Here is a 12,127-nt window from a genome sequence, read left to right as displayed (position 1 = left end):
ACATATGATTAATCATTTTTAAATGTTATATTTTAAAAAACTTAATACAAAAAAAAAAACTCTTCTCTATACTCTCACGTTTTCCTTCCCAAAACAATAAAAAGTAAATTTCTTCTAACTCAGAACACTTCACTCTCAACCCTCAGATCTGAACCTTTGCCAGCTGCTCTCCCCCCACCGCCGTTCACGACCTCTCACCAACAACGCCGCATCCCTTCTATCTATAAATCCTTCGTCTATCTCCATCTCCATCATCGTCTATTGATGCACCACTATTTTATGATATATTTTAGACTGAATTGAGTGGGTTTGTGTCAACTAATCTCACACTTATTCCTTAAAATTGCATGTTTTTCATTCCCTTCCTAATTTTGTGATATGATTGAAAACTTGTTTCGTAGGCCTTTAAATTGTTAATTTTTAGTTCTCCTTTATTACCATTCGATGCCGTGGTGTATTTGTGAAGTGTTTTCAAGTTTACAGGGCATGAATGGCTTAAAGGATGAAGAGAAAGCATGTTAAAGTGGAAGGAACACAAGAAACCAGAGAGATTAGAAGCGAGAAGCGACGCTCACGCATGGCCAACGTGTGCGCATGAATTGGCGCATTTTACAGCAAAGCGTACACGTGACAAGCGCAGAAGTCCAGCGACGCGTACGTGTGGCCGACGCGTACGCGTGGCTGACGCGTACGCGTGACAGAGCGTCACGTGCTGCACTTATCAGAACTTGCTGGGGGCGATTTCTGAGCTGATTTGGACCCAGTTTGAAGCCCAAAAACGCAAACTAGAGGCAGGGGTATAGCTAAGACTGAAGATACTTTCATTTTCACTTTAGTTTTTAGTTTAGTTTTTGAATTCTAGAGAGAGAAACACTACTTCTCCTAGGGTTCTTAGATTTCTTAGTTTTGCTTTGGATTGGATATTGAGAGAGCTGTTATTACCTTCTATTGAAGTCATCATCTCTTTAGTTTGTTTTTCTAATAACTCAATCACTCTATTCCATTTAATTGCTTTGTCTTCATATATGGATATTGTTATTTTTGAGTTCTATTAATGCAGTGAAGTATTTTTATATTTATTTTTTTCTATTGTTTGTTTGATTCGTTTTAATTATTGTTCGTGCCAATTTTGATGTTATCAATTTATTATAATCACCATGTCTTTTATTTACTCCTTTGACATGTTTGTGAAAATGGCATTCATGTTAATGGAGTAGATATTCCAACTTGGCTTTGGAGTTGATTAATTAGAAGCCCTTGAGTTGGAATACTCAAGTATCAATTGTAATTGGGAATTGCTGGCTAACTCATATTTCACTAACTCTAATCCTTCCATAGGAAGTGACTAGGACTTGTGAATCAGAGTTAGTGCAACCCACTTGATTTTCCTGCAACTGCAAGAGGATAACTAAGTGGAAGCAATAAACTTTTACCATTATACTTGGAAAAAATCAACAAGGATAGGAACTCTAATTTTCACTTCTAGTCAAGACCTTTTTATTAAATACATAACACCCCTTGTTATTATTCAGTGCTTAAATTCCTTGCCATTTATTTTTCTGTTTTCAAACTTCAAAAAAATATTCAAAAAATTTCTGACCAATAATTAACATCATTGTGTCAACTCTTTGGGAAACGACCCGTGATTCTACTCCCGGTTATTTAATTTTAATTGTGACACATTTCTAAATTGATAGTGGAAATTTCGTCGATTAAAACTGTGCTTGCAACGCCATTTTAGAAAATAATTTTTGGAAATTCTTAACCGGCATTTTTCCACCCATCATCTATCCCGTCCTTAGCCTCCGTGACCCCAATTCCACCGCCCCTGTTTCCGCCTCCAACACCAGCGCCGCCGCATCTCACCACCGTCCCTCATGTCTTGAGCCTCCGTGACCCCTGTGTCCGCCTCCTCCGATCCACCAGCATCGCCGTGTCTCCATCACCGTCTCTCACGTCCACACGTGACCCCTGTTCGCACCGCCCACGTCTGGCTTCTCCAACAGCGCCGTCGCGTCTCACCGTGGCCACCGCATCCATAATCACTGCCGGCAGCAATCTCTTTCTCCCTCTTGAGCCAGGGACACAAATTCAACGGTGACATTATTTTAGGTTTTCATCCTTCAAATTATTCTATGTACTTATTTTGGATATTGTCTGGACTTGTTTTGCTTTCTCCCTCTGTTCAAACCATAAATTGCATTTTATTGACTCCTTCCGGGTAATTTTTTATTAATGGATCAAACTTGCTGCCATGAATACAATTTTTGAGCTATAGGTCTATATAGATTGAGATAGACCACCCTCTTGTTTAATTTGTATCTTTTAGATTAATTGTTCTTTCACAATTTTATATTTAGTTCCACGCCAAATTCGGTAATTGGCTTGCTGGAATAAAATAATTTGAGAGGCCATGATAAATCCATATTTCATGGTATTTATTTATTCTAATTGGGTGGATTTCATTGACTTTCTTGCATTTATTCATTGAAATAGCATAGTTTCATGATTTCTTCCTAAATTGTGCTTAAAAGTAAAAACATACTTTTTAGATCCTAAAATTGCTAAACTTTATTCACTTTAATTCCATTTGATGCCTTGATGTATTTGTTGAGTGATTTAAGGTTTTGAAGGAAAATATGGATTGAAGTGAGGAAGGAAAGCATGCAAAGTGGAAGAATTCAAGAAATGAAAGATTTGGAAAGCTGCCAATCCTGACCTCTCTGTACTAAATTGATCATAACTTGAGTTAAAGAGGTCCAAATGAGGCTATTACAATGGCATTGGAAAGCTAACATCCGGAGATTCAAAATGATATATAATTTGCGATAGTGGACATGGAGTTTGGGTGTGCGTACGCACAAGAAGAAAATCAGCAAGTGTGCGTATGAACACACCTGTGCGTATGCACACACCTGTGCGTACGCATAAGTCCTGGCACATGACTTCATTAATTGCAACTCGCTGGCAGCGATTTTTGGATTTTCAAAGCCCAATCCAACTCATTTCTGAAGCTATTTCAAGCCAAAGTGAAGAGGGATGAAGAGGGGCAATTAGGTTTAGCTTAGTATCATGTTATAGGTCATTTCTAGAGAGAGAAGCTCCCCATTCTCTCTAGAAATTAGGATTTCTTAGTTATTTTGTCTTCAATTTTTCTCTTTAATTCTTGTTCTAGTGTAGTTTTATTTACTTTTTCTTGTTTAATTGCCCTTTTTCTCTTAGCTCTTCTTGTTAATTTTCTATTTTTGTCATTTTAGTTTTATGAACACTCTTGTTAATTTTTATTTCAATTAATGCAATTTGATGTTTTTATGTTTATTGTTATTTAATTGAGTTGCTATTATTATATTCTTGCATTTGGTAGCTTTACCTTTTATTTTTATTGCAATTTAATATGTTTTTATTTTCATGCATACCAAGTGTTTGATAAAATGCTTGGCTTAGTTTTAGTGTAGTCTTTTCTACACTCTTGACTTGGAATTGAGAACTTTGGTGACCTTGAGTCATTGATGTCCATTCTTGATTAATATATTAGGGTAGTTAGTTAATTTAGTTTCCATTGACACTAGTCTTTCATTAAGTTAATTAGTGAGATGACTAGGACTTATGGATTGAGATTAATTATGCCTATTTGATTTATCCTCGATGCTAGGGTTAACTAAGTAGGATTAACTCTTCATAATCATCATATGTTTGTGATTAATGGCTAGGATAGGTAACCTTAACTCTCAATCCTTGCTAAGAGGTTTCTTAGCACTTGAATTTTCCTTTCTTTTGCTTTATTGCCTTGAGTTTGATTACTTTTGATATTTAGTTATTGCATGCTTATTTAATTTCTTGCTATTTACATTTCTTACCTCTTGCAATCTCAACCCCCATTTTCTCATAGCCAATAGTTGATCACTCAATTGCAATTTTTAGGGGGAACGATCCGAGAATTAAAACTCCCGGTTATTTCGTGCTGATTGTGACATCTTTAAATTAAACTTTGATTGAGAAGATCGATTGTCGGTTCGGACTATGCTATCAACGGAATTGTTTTGTCTGAATTCCGAATTGGCATAAATCCTCTTCATCAAGTTTTTGGCGCCGTTGTCAGGGAATTGCAATGGTGTTATGTTATTGGCTATTGTGAATATGTTAATATGTAAATAGCTTGCTTTTTTTGTTATCTTGAGTCTTTGTTAATAGTTAGGTTTGGGATCCCGAAGGACATTGAAAATTCAATCATTGGTGGAAAATTCAAGCATAAGCCATCATAACAAGGGCTCTCCCAATTGTCTAACTTAAAGACAATAAATAAAAGTGTTTGGTGGGAGACACTCCACCATGGTAAAACTTTCCAACTTCCTTCTTTTATTTCATTCTTTTAAATATGTTTCTTGATTGTTAGCTTGCCTTAATAGATTTTTGTTTTAAAATAGATATTTGAATAATTAGTAATCTTGTTTAAACTTGTCTTTTTTACTTGAATTGCATGTTTTGATTTTTCAATTAGTTTTTGGATGGTTAGAATAATTTTGGTAGATTTTTGCTTGTGCATATTACAATTGCTTTGAATAGTCCAATGATTTTGATTTGGAAAATAAAATTTTGGATTAATTTTAAAGTTAATATAAATAGTTTCATATTTTTGTTAATTTCTTGTTTATATACATTTTGGAATGTTGGTGAATTTCTGTTAAAAAAAATTCGCTCCCTATACACACGCACACTTTCATATCAGCCCTCTGTCCAAAGCACACGCACACCCGACTGCGTGTGCATATTTCTTTTCGAGCATGCCTGTCACGCGTGACCTTCCAGTTTCATCCCATCATGCGCAGGCTTGATTGACGCGTAGATATCCGTTTTCGCAAGTCACGCCTACGCGTGACGCTTCCTGTGACTCCTCAATACCCTTCTTCTCCTTCCCCAACGTTCACAGCTTCACCTTCCTTCTCCCCTTCCAAATGCCGAACCACCATCACAAGCCAGCCTCCTCCCTTCACCCACAACCGCCGACGACTGCCCTAGTCACCGCAATCCTTTCCACCTTTCTTCCCTACTCTTCTCTTTCCTTCTCCTTCTCTTCTCCTTCCCAGCGCACGTCAGCACCTTCCCTGTCTCAGCCTCCAGTCTAAGCCACCGCGTTCCACTCCCTCTTCTCACCTTCACCGCGACAACTACCGCCGCCGGCCACCACCCCTTTTCCTTCCCCTTCTTCTCCCTCTTCCTCTACCCTTTCTGTCAGCCTCACCTCCACGATATGCCATCACCGCTGCCCAGCTTCCACCGCACCTCCCTTCCCCCTGTCTGAACCCTAGCGCCGCTCGGGTCCACTGAACTTTTGCAAACCACCCCCTCCACACACAAGCTCCAACCCCCTTGCTCTATTTCCCCTTCCTATTACCTTCGAACAGCAAGAACAGGGCAAAACCCCTACTTCCATTTTGCCGCCTTCCCACCACTACCCCTGTTTCACAGCACCGGTCACCGCCACTTCTGCCCCGGCCAGGATACTCCAGCCACTCTCTCAGCATCATCATTCTTTCCCTTCCCTTCCTCTGTTCCAATCCCCTACTTCCCAGGTTCCCTTTCTTCTCATTTTCATTTTATTTCTGTTTGATTAATCTGGTTTAGCTCATTCTGTTTGGCTTGTTTAGTTCAATTAGTTTAGTTTAGTTAAATTAGGTGGTTAGAGAATCTGGATTGGTTAGTGGATGAAGATTTTATTTTGTTTACTCCTGCTGTTCGGAATGAATTTGTCTTTCCTCTGAATGTTGCCCTGGATGAACTTGTTTATTGTGCTTTTTTGGTGTTGTGGTTTAGGCCATTACTTTAGTTCATTGTTCAAAGAAATAATGCTGCTTGATGATGTTGGTTAGGCTTAAATTATTACTGATGCTATGTTGCTGTTTCATTGATTTACTTTTGTGCTAAACTGGCTTGTTTGATGCTGCTGCATATTTGTATTACTGCCTTATTCTTGTAGGAGTGAACAAATTCTGAACTGTTTGTGCAGTAATAATAACTTTGAGTAATTTCTGAGTCTAAGTTGTCACTACTGCTGTATTTTTGTTCCGATTTGAACCTAGTCATTAGATTCATTTATGTTAAGTGTTTGAATTCAGATTGCTTGCTTATTGACTGGTTCATGGCTGTTGTAGTGATGCTGCTTTTCTTGAATTTGAATTAAATTGTCAATTGCTCCATTTCAATTTTCCATTTTGTTCTTGCTTCAAGATTGATTACTGCTGACGTTTTCTTTCAATTTCGCACTTGAGTGTTTGAATTCAGCTTGCCTGCTTGTTAAATAGTTCAGTATTTTGGTGCTGTATTTTTTTGCTCTTGCTGTATTTTGGCTCACTTTCTGATTTCCTATGAAGCCATAAATGATTTTTGTGAATTTAAGTGTTAATGCATTCATCAGAAATCTGAATTGATTCATTGAAATAGGGAAATAGACCAATTTACTACTGAAATGCTGCAGGATTTTTCCTAACCTTGTTTCATTAAATGACATTATTTTATTTGGTGCACAAGATTCTATTTGACGGATTTCTGTGTCAAAAAGAATCTTGTTTGCTAAATGGTTTTGGAAATTTCTTCAAGAGCTTTCTTACAAGTTTTGGTCAATTCTTTAACTTTTTTGCTTGTTTTAAATTGTGCGTTCTTCTTGAGCATTGAATATGCCTTAATTGAGTTTCAAATTGACCATAAACTTGAAGTTCTTTTGAAAATTAGAGCCTCTTTTGCATAAACTCACAAGTTTGAAGGTTTTAAATCTAAGTGGCTGATTTGATTCATTTTATTCATGCCTAACGTACATTAAGTCACATGGATCATGAGATTTTCAATTCTTGTTTCAACTTGTGACTTTCATGCCTCATTGGAATTTGGTTTTTGAATGTTCCTTAGTTAACTTGTTTCTCAATGTTTTTAACTTTGCCAACACCAAATTGTTTTAACTTACGCCAAATGATGGTAATTAATATTCATTTGATTATGTGCTCTACACATACATGTGCATTACTTGTTTTGGCATTTTGACTTATTGCGAAGTTGAACATGAACTTGCTTGTTTTGGAAATTGTTGGAATTTTCAGAATTAAGGGACGTTCTTGCTATGCACATAACTTTTGCTTTTCTTTTTTGTTTTCAACTAACTCTTTGTTTGTCTTCACATAACTCTTGACCTTTCTTTTCTTTTTCACCTAACTTTTTCTTTTTCTTCATATAACTTTTAACTTTTCTTTCTTTTTTCAACTAACTCTTTCTTTTTCCTAACATAACTTTTAACTTTCCTTTTTAACTAACCATTTTCTTTTTTTCTTCACTTAACTCTTAACTATTTTCTTTTTCTTCGTGCATAACAACAATGCTCCTTTCTTCTCTTTACTTTTGAATTGATTGGAAGTTACTTCTGTTTACTTTTAACTTGAATCTCATGCATACTTCCATTCAAGTTTATATTAGTTGTTCACTTCATATATATGCGATTTTGTGACTCAGTTTTCTGCTTCTCAGCACCACCATCACTCTTGCAGCCACTCTATCGCCTGACCCACCAGCTGAAGGTGGAGGTGACATAGTGACAACTCTTTCCACTCTGCCTGATCGTGAGCACCGAGGACGGTGCTACATTTTAAGTGTGGGGAGGTTGTCCAACTTCACTAGCACATTTCTAGTGAAAAATTTCATTTCCGAACACTTTTAGTTTAGTTTCTTTTTATGTTTTTTGTTGTTTTGTATATATTTTATCTTTTTGAAAACCTTTTTACTTAGTTTATTTCACTTTCTTAGTTTATTGCACATTTTAGTTTTGCTTGTACATAACCTAGTATTATATTGTAGTGATGCATATTTTTATATTTTCTTTTAATTTTGGCTTTTACATATGCTTTTTAGTTTTTAGTTATGATTGTGATTTGGATGATGTGATGATTGCGCTAAGTTGATTTCCTATACACTTGCTATTTTGGTTTGATTGAATTAGGAATTAAACTTAGGATTTTTGACCTTTTTCATCCAATCACATTATATACATATATAGAATAAATGTTAGTCAATTAATGAAATTTCCAAGAAACTTACTTTTTATATAGGGCATTGAAATTCAAATTGAATTGAGTTCAAAATTTTCATTGAAACTTGCATGATTCATACATTGTGTTGAGTTAAAGAACATACAACTTGTGAGTTTTTGAGCCTTATTGTGTGGTTACATTATTTGACCACTTATTTCATCCTTGTGTGTTGCTCTTCTCTATGATTGCAATCTTTAGTTTATTTAATTCTATATATCCATTGTTTAGTGTATATTTATGCATTTATGTGATTGAGGCCATCACTTCTTTATAGCTCACTTAACCCAAATAGCCTACCATTTTATTTACCTTTGTTTGCCACTTTGAGCCTATGAATGCTCCTTTTTGTTCTTTATTTTGCCACATCATTAACCTTAAGCGAAAAAATAATTAAATGTCCTTTACTTGAATCTTTGGATAGCTTAAGTTAGTGAGAGTGTGTGATGTTTAAGTGTGGGGAAATGGGAGAACTTTGGTTGATGAAAATGTGTTTTAAGCTTAGTGAGAAATATTGAAAATTTGGGTACTTGCTCATGTAATATTATTGAAATCATATGCATTGATGAGTTGGTGTATATATTATGTTAAAAAAAAGAAGAGAAAATAAAAAAAAGAAAAGAAATAATGAAAAAGGGACAAAATTACTCCTATGAGAAATTCAATAAGAATCAATGCATATGTGATGAATTAAATTAAAACGAATGAGTGTGTGTATATGTAAAAGTGAGATTTTAGGTAGCTAAGTTTGATATTAAAATTGTATAGGGTATGTATGTATTAGGTGAGAACTTAGGTTAATCAAAGATTCAAATGCAACCTCACTTAGCCATGTATATATCTTTACCTTTACTCTTAGTCCCATTACAACCTTGAAAAGACCTTATGATTTTTGCATGTGTACATTAAATTCTTGTTGATTGGTTAGACGAAGAACAAACTTTAGAAAGCATGATTAGAGGAGAATTGAGTGGATTGACCCTAAACAGTTGAGCAACTAGAATGTATATACACATCCGGTGAGGGTTAAATTACTCAATTCCATATTTCCACCTTTGATCATTGTTATCTTGCAAGTTTGTTAAATTGTTTTATATGACTCAATTCAATTGAAAATGTGATTTGGATATGATTGCCTTAGCCCTTATTCAATATAGATGCTTTCTTGGAAATTGATTTACTTGGACTAAGCAAATGCATATAGGTAGATAGTATAAGGTAGAATAGTTACATACATATAGATAGATTGCATATAGATAGTTACATCGAATAATGGTTGATTCCCCTTCTTGTCTTTCTTTGGATAGCATGAGGACATGCTATTATTTAAGTGTGGGGATGTGTTGAATCCACATTTCCTGGTATTTATTTGTTCTAATTTGGTGAATTTCATTGACTTTTCTTGTATTTATTCATTGAAATAGCATAGTTTTATGATTTCTTCTTAAATTGTGCTTAAAAGTAAAAACATGCTTTTTAGACCTTAAAATTATTAAATTTTATTCACTTTAATTCCATTTGATGCCTTGATGTATTTGTTGAGTGATTTAAGGTTTTGGAGGAAAATATGGATTGAAGAAGTGAGGAAGGAAAGCATGAAAAGTGGAAGAATTCAAGAAACGAAGGATTTGAAAAGTTACCAATCCTGACCTCTCTATACTGAATTGATCATAACTTGAGCGACAGAGGTCCAAATGAGGCGGTTCCAGTGGCATTGGAAAGCTAACATCCGGGGCTTCAAAATGATATACAATTTGTCATAGTGGACATGGAGTTTGGGTGTGCATATACACAAGAAAATAGCAAGTGTGCGTACGCACACAACTATACATACGCACAAGTCCTGGCACGTGACCTCATTAATTGCAACTCGCTGGTAGCAATTTTTGGGCTTCCAGAGCCCAATCCAACTCATTTCTGAAGCTATTTCAGACCAAAGTGAAGAGGATGAAGGGGGCAATTAGGTTTAGTTTAGTATCATGTTATAGGTCATTTCTAGAGAGAGAAGCTCTTCCTTCTCTCTAGAAATTAGGGTTTCTTAATTATTTTTTCTTCAATTTCTCTCTTTAATTCTTGTTCTAGTGTAGTTTCATTTACTTCTCCTTGTTTAATTGTCCTTATTCTCTTAGCTCTTGTTAATTTCTCATTTTTGTCATTTTCGTTTTATGAACATTCTTGTTAATTTTAATTTCAATTAATACAATTTGATGTTTTTATGTTTATTGTTATTTAATTGAGTTGCTATTATTATATTCTTACATTTGGTAGCTTTACCTTTTATTTTTATTACAATTTAATATGCTTTTATTTTTATGTACACCAAGTGTTTGATAAAATGCTTGGCTTAGTTTTAGTGTAGTCTTTTCCATACTCTTGGCTTGGAATTAAGGACTTTGGTGAACTTGAGTCATTGACGTCCATTCTTGATTGATATATTAGGGTAGTTAGTTATATTGGTTTCCATTGACGCTAGTCTTTCACTATGTTAATTAGTGAGTTGATTAGGACTTATGGATTGAGATTAATTATGCCTATTTGACTTATCCTTGATGTTAGGGTTGACTAAGTAGGATTAACTCTTCATAATCATCATATGTTTGTGGTCAATGGCTAGGATAAGTAACCTTAACTCTCAATCCTTGCCAAGAGGTTTCTTAGTACTTGAATTTTCCTTTCTTTTGCTTTATTGCCTTGAGTTTGATTGCTTTTGATATTTAGTTATTGCATGCTTATTTAATTTCTTGCTATTTATATTTCTTGCCACTTGCAATCTCAGCCCTCATTTTTTCATAGCCAATAATTGATCACTCAATTGCAATTCCTAGGGAGAACGACCCAGGAATTAAAACTCCCGGTTATTTTGTGTTGATTGTGACATCTTTGAATTAAACTTTGATTGAGAAGATTGATTGTTGGTTCGTACTATGCTATCAACGGAATTGTTTTGTCTAAATTTCGAATTGGCATAAAGACCCTTCATCAGGCCACCAAAACTATTCTTGCTAAAGCTTGCATATAGGTATTAGATCTCGAAATCACCAAGAACAAAGTACATGAGATTAACCTGTTAAAGTAAACTTTTATATTATAATTTATTATTTAGAAGAAATTTGTTTTAGCTTTTTTTTACACATTTGTTGTAAATATTGTAAGTATCTTAAATAATTATTTTAGTCACTTCAATTGTAAGTGAAAATTTGATTAAGAAGGATGTGATATTGAAGAAATACGGTTCAAGAAAGGGAGCCGACCTTATCTTTTGTTTTATTAGTTAGTGATGTACTATTTTTTTGAGGCATTTACTATAATACATATATGTAATTTATTGTTCTTAGGATAATAGATATAGTCACATTAAATTTATGCTCTAAATCGTGGTTCAATAAAGCTGAGTTAATCCTACTTCATTTTTGTTTGAAATTTCGGAATTTGACATATCATGAAACTCGGTTAAGCTTTTTTCATTTTTGTTTGGAATTTCAGAATTTGACATATCATAATTGTCTAATTTAATTTAAGTTTTTTTTTTTGTGTTTGAAGGCAGCTTCATCCTTCCCATTCTTAATTTCTTTTATCTAATTTAATTTCGTTGTGTTCGTCTTCCATTTTCCAAGTCTATAGGCATTTAAAAGGTTTCATATTCAGTTCAAGTGATATCTCTCCTAATTATCATGAGCTGTGTGGAGATGTTATTGATTTCAATCCATCACATCCTCATTGTCAATTTACAAACCATACCTAAATAAAAAGGGGAGAGAGTTGGCAAAATTGACTCATTTTCTCTGGTACTGTACAGAAGAATGCTTGTTTCACTTTTAGTCAGTCAAAATTGACTCATTTCTATAAATTAGCCTATATATGAGATAGGAGGAGTATTGTGGGCTACGACTTAATTTTGGAGGAAAGGAAGAGGTTGGGGATCAATTATTTATTTTTGTAACATATTTAACTTAGCAAGTATTTGAAGTTATTCACTTTTGACAATGATTAGTAACGTATTATTTATTTATTGTCATCATTATTATTAAGCGCAATATTATGCCATTCAAAAGTTTTATCAA

At 34.5% G+C, this 12,127-nt stretch overlaps 1 long non-coding RNA gene and 1 pseudogene across 1 annotated transcript; one reads left to right on the top strand and one right to left on the bottom strand.

Annotated features, from left to right (window-relative positions):
• LOC107640789 overlaps positions 1–12,127 on the bottom strand; it is a 73,599-nt pseudogene that overhangs the window by 20,261 nt on the left and 41,211 nt on the right.
• LOC107643750 lies at positions 4,779–8,900 on the top strand. Its single transcript, XR_001621078.2, has 2 exons — positions 4,779–5,570; positions 7,510–8,900. It is a non-coding gene; the product is annotated as an uncharacterized LOC107643750 (long non-coding RNA).

The sequence above is a fragment of the Arachis ipaensis genome, chromosome B05 (assembly GCF_000816755.2).
Source record: "Arachis ipaensis cultivar K30076 chromosome B05, Araip1.1, whole genome shotgun sequence".
Taxonomy (NCBI): Eukaryota; Viridiplantae; Streptophyta; class Magnoliopsida; order Fabales; family Fabaceae; genus Arachis; species Arachis ipaensis.
This window is presented reverse-complemented; position numbering and strand designations above follow the sequence as displayed.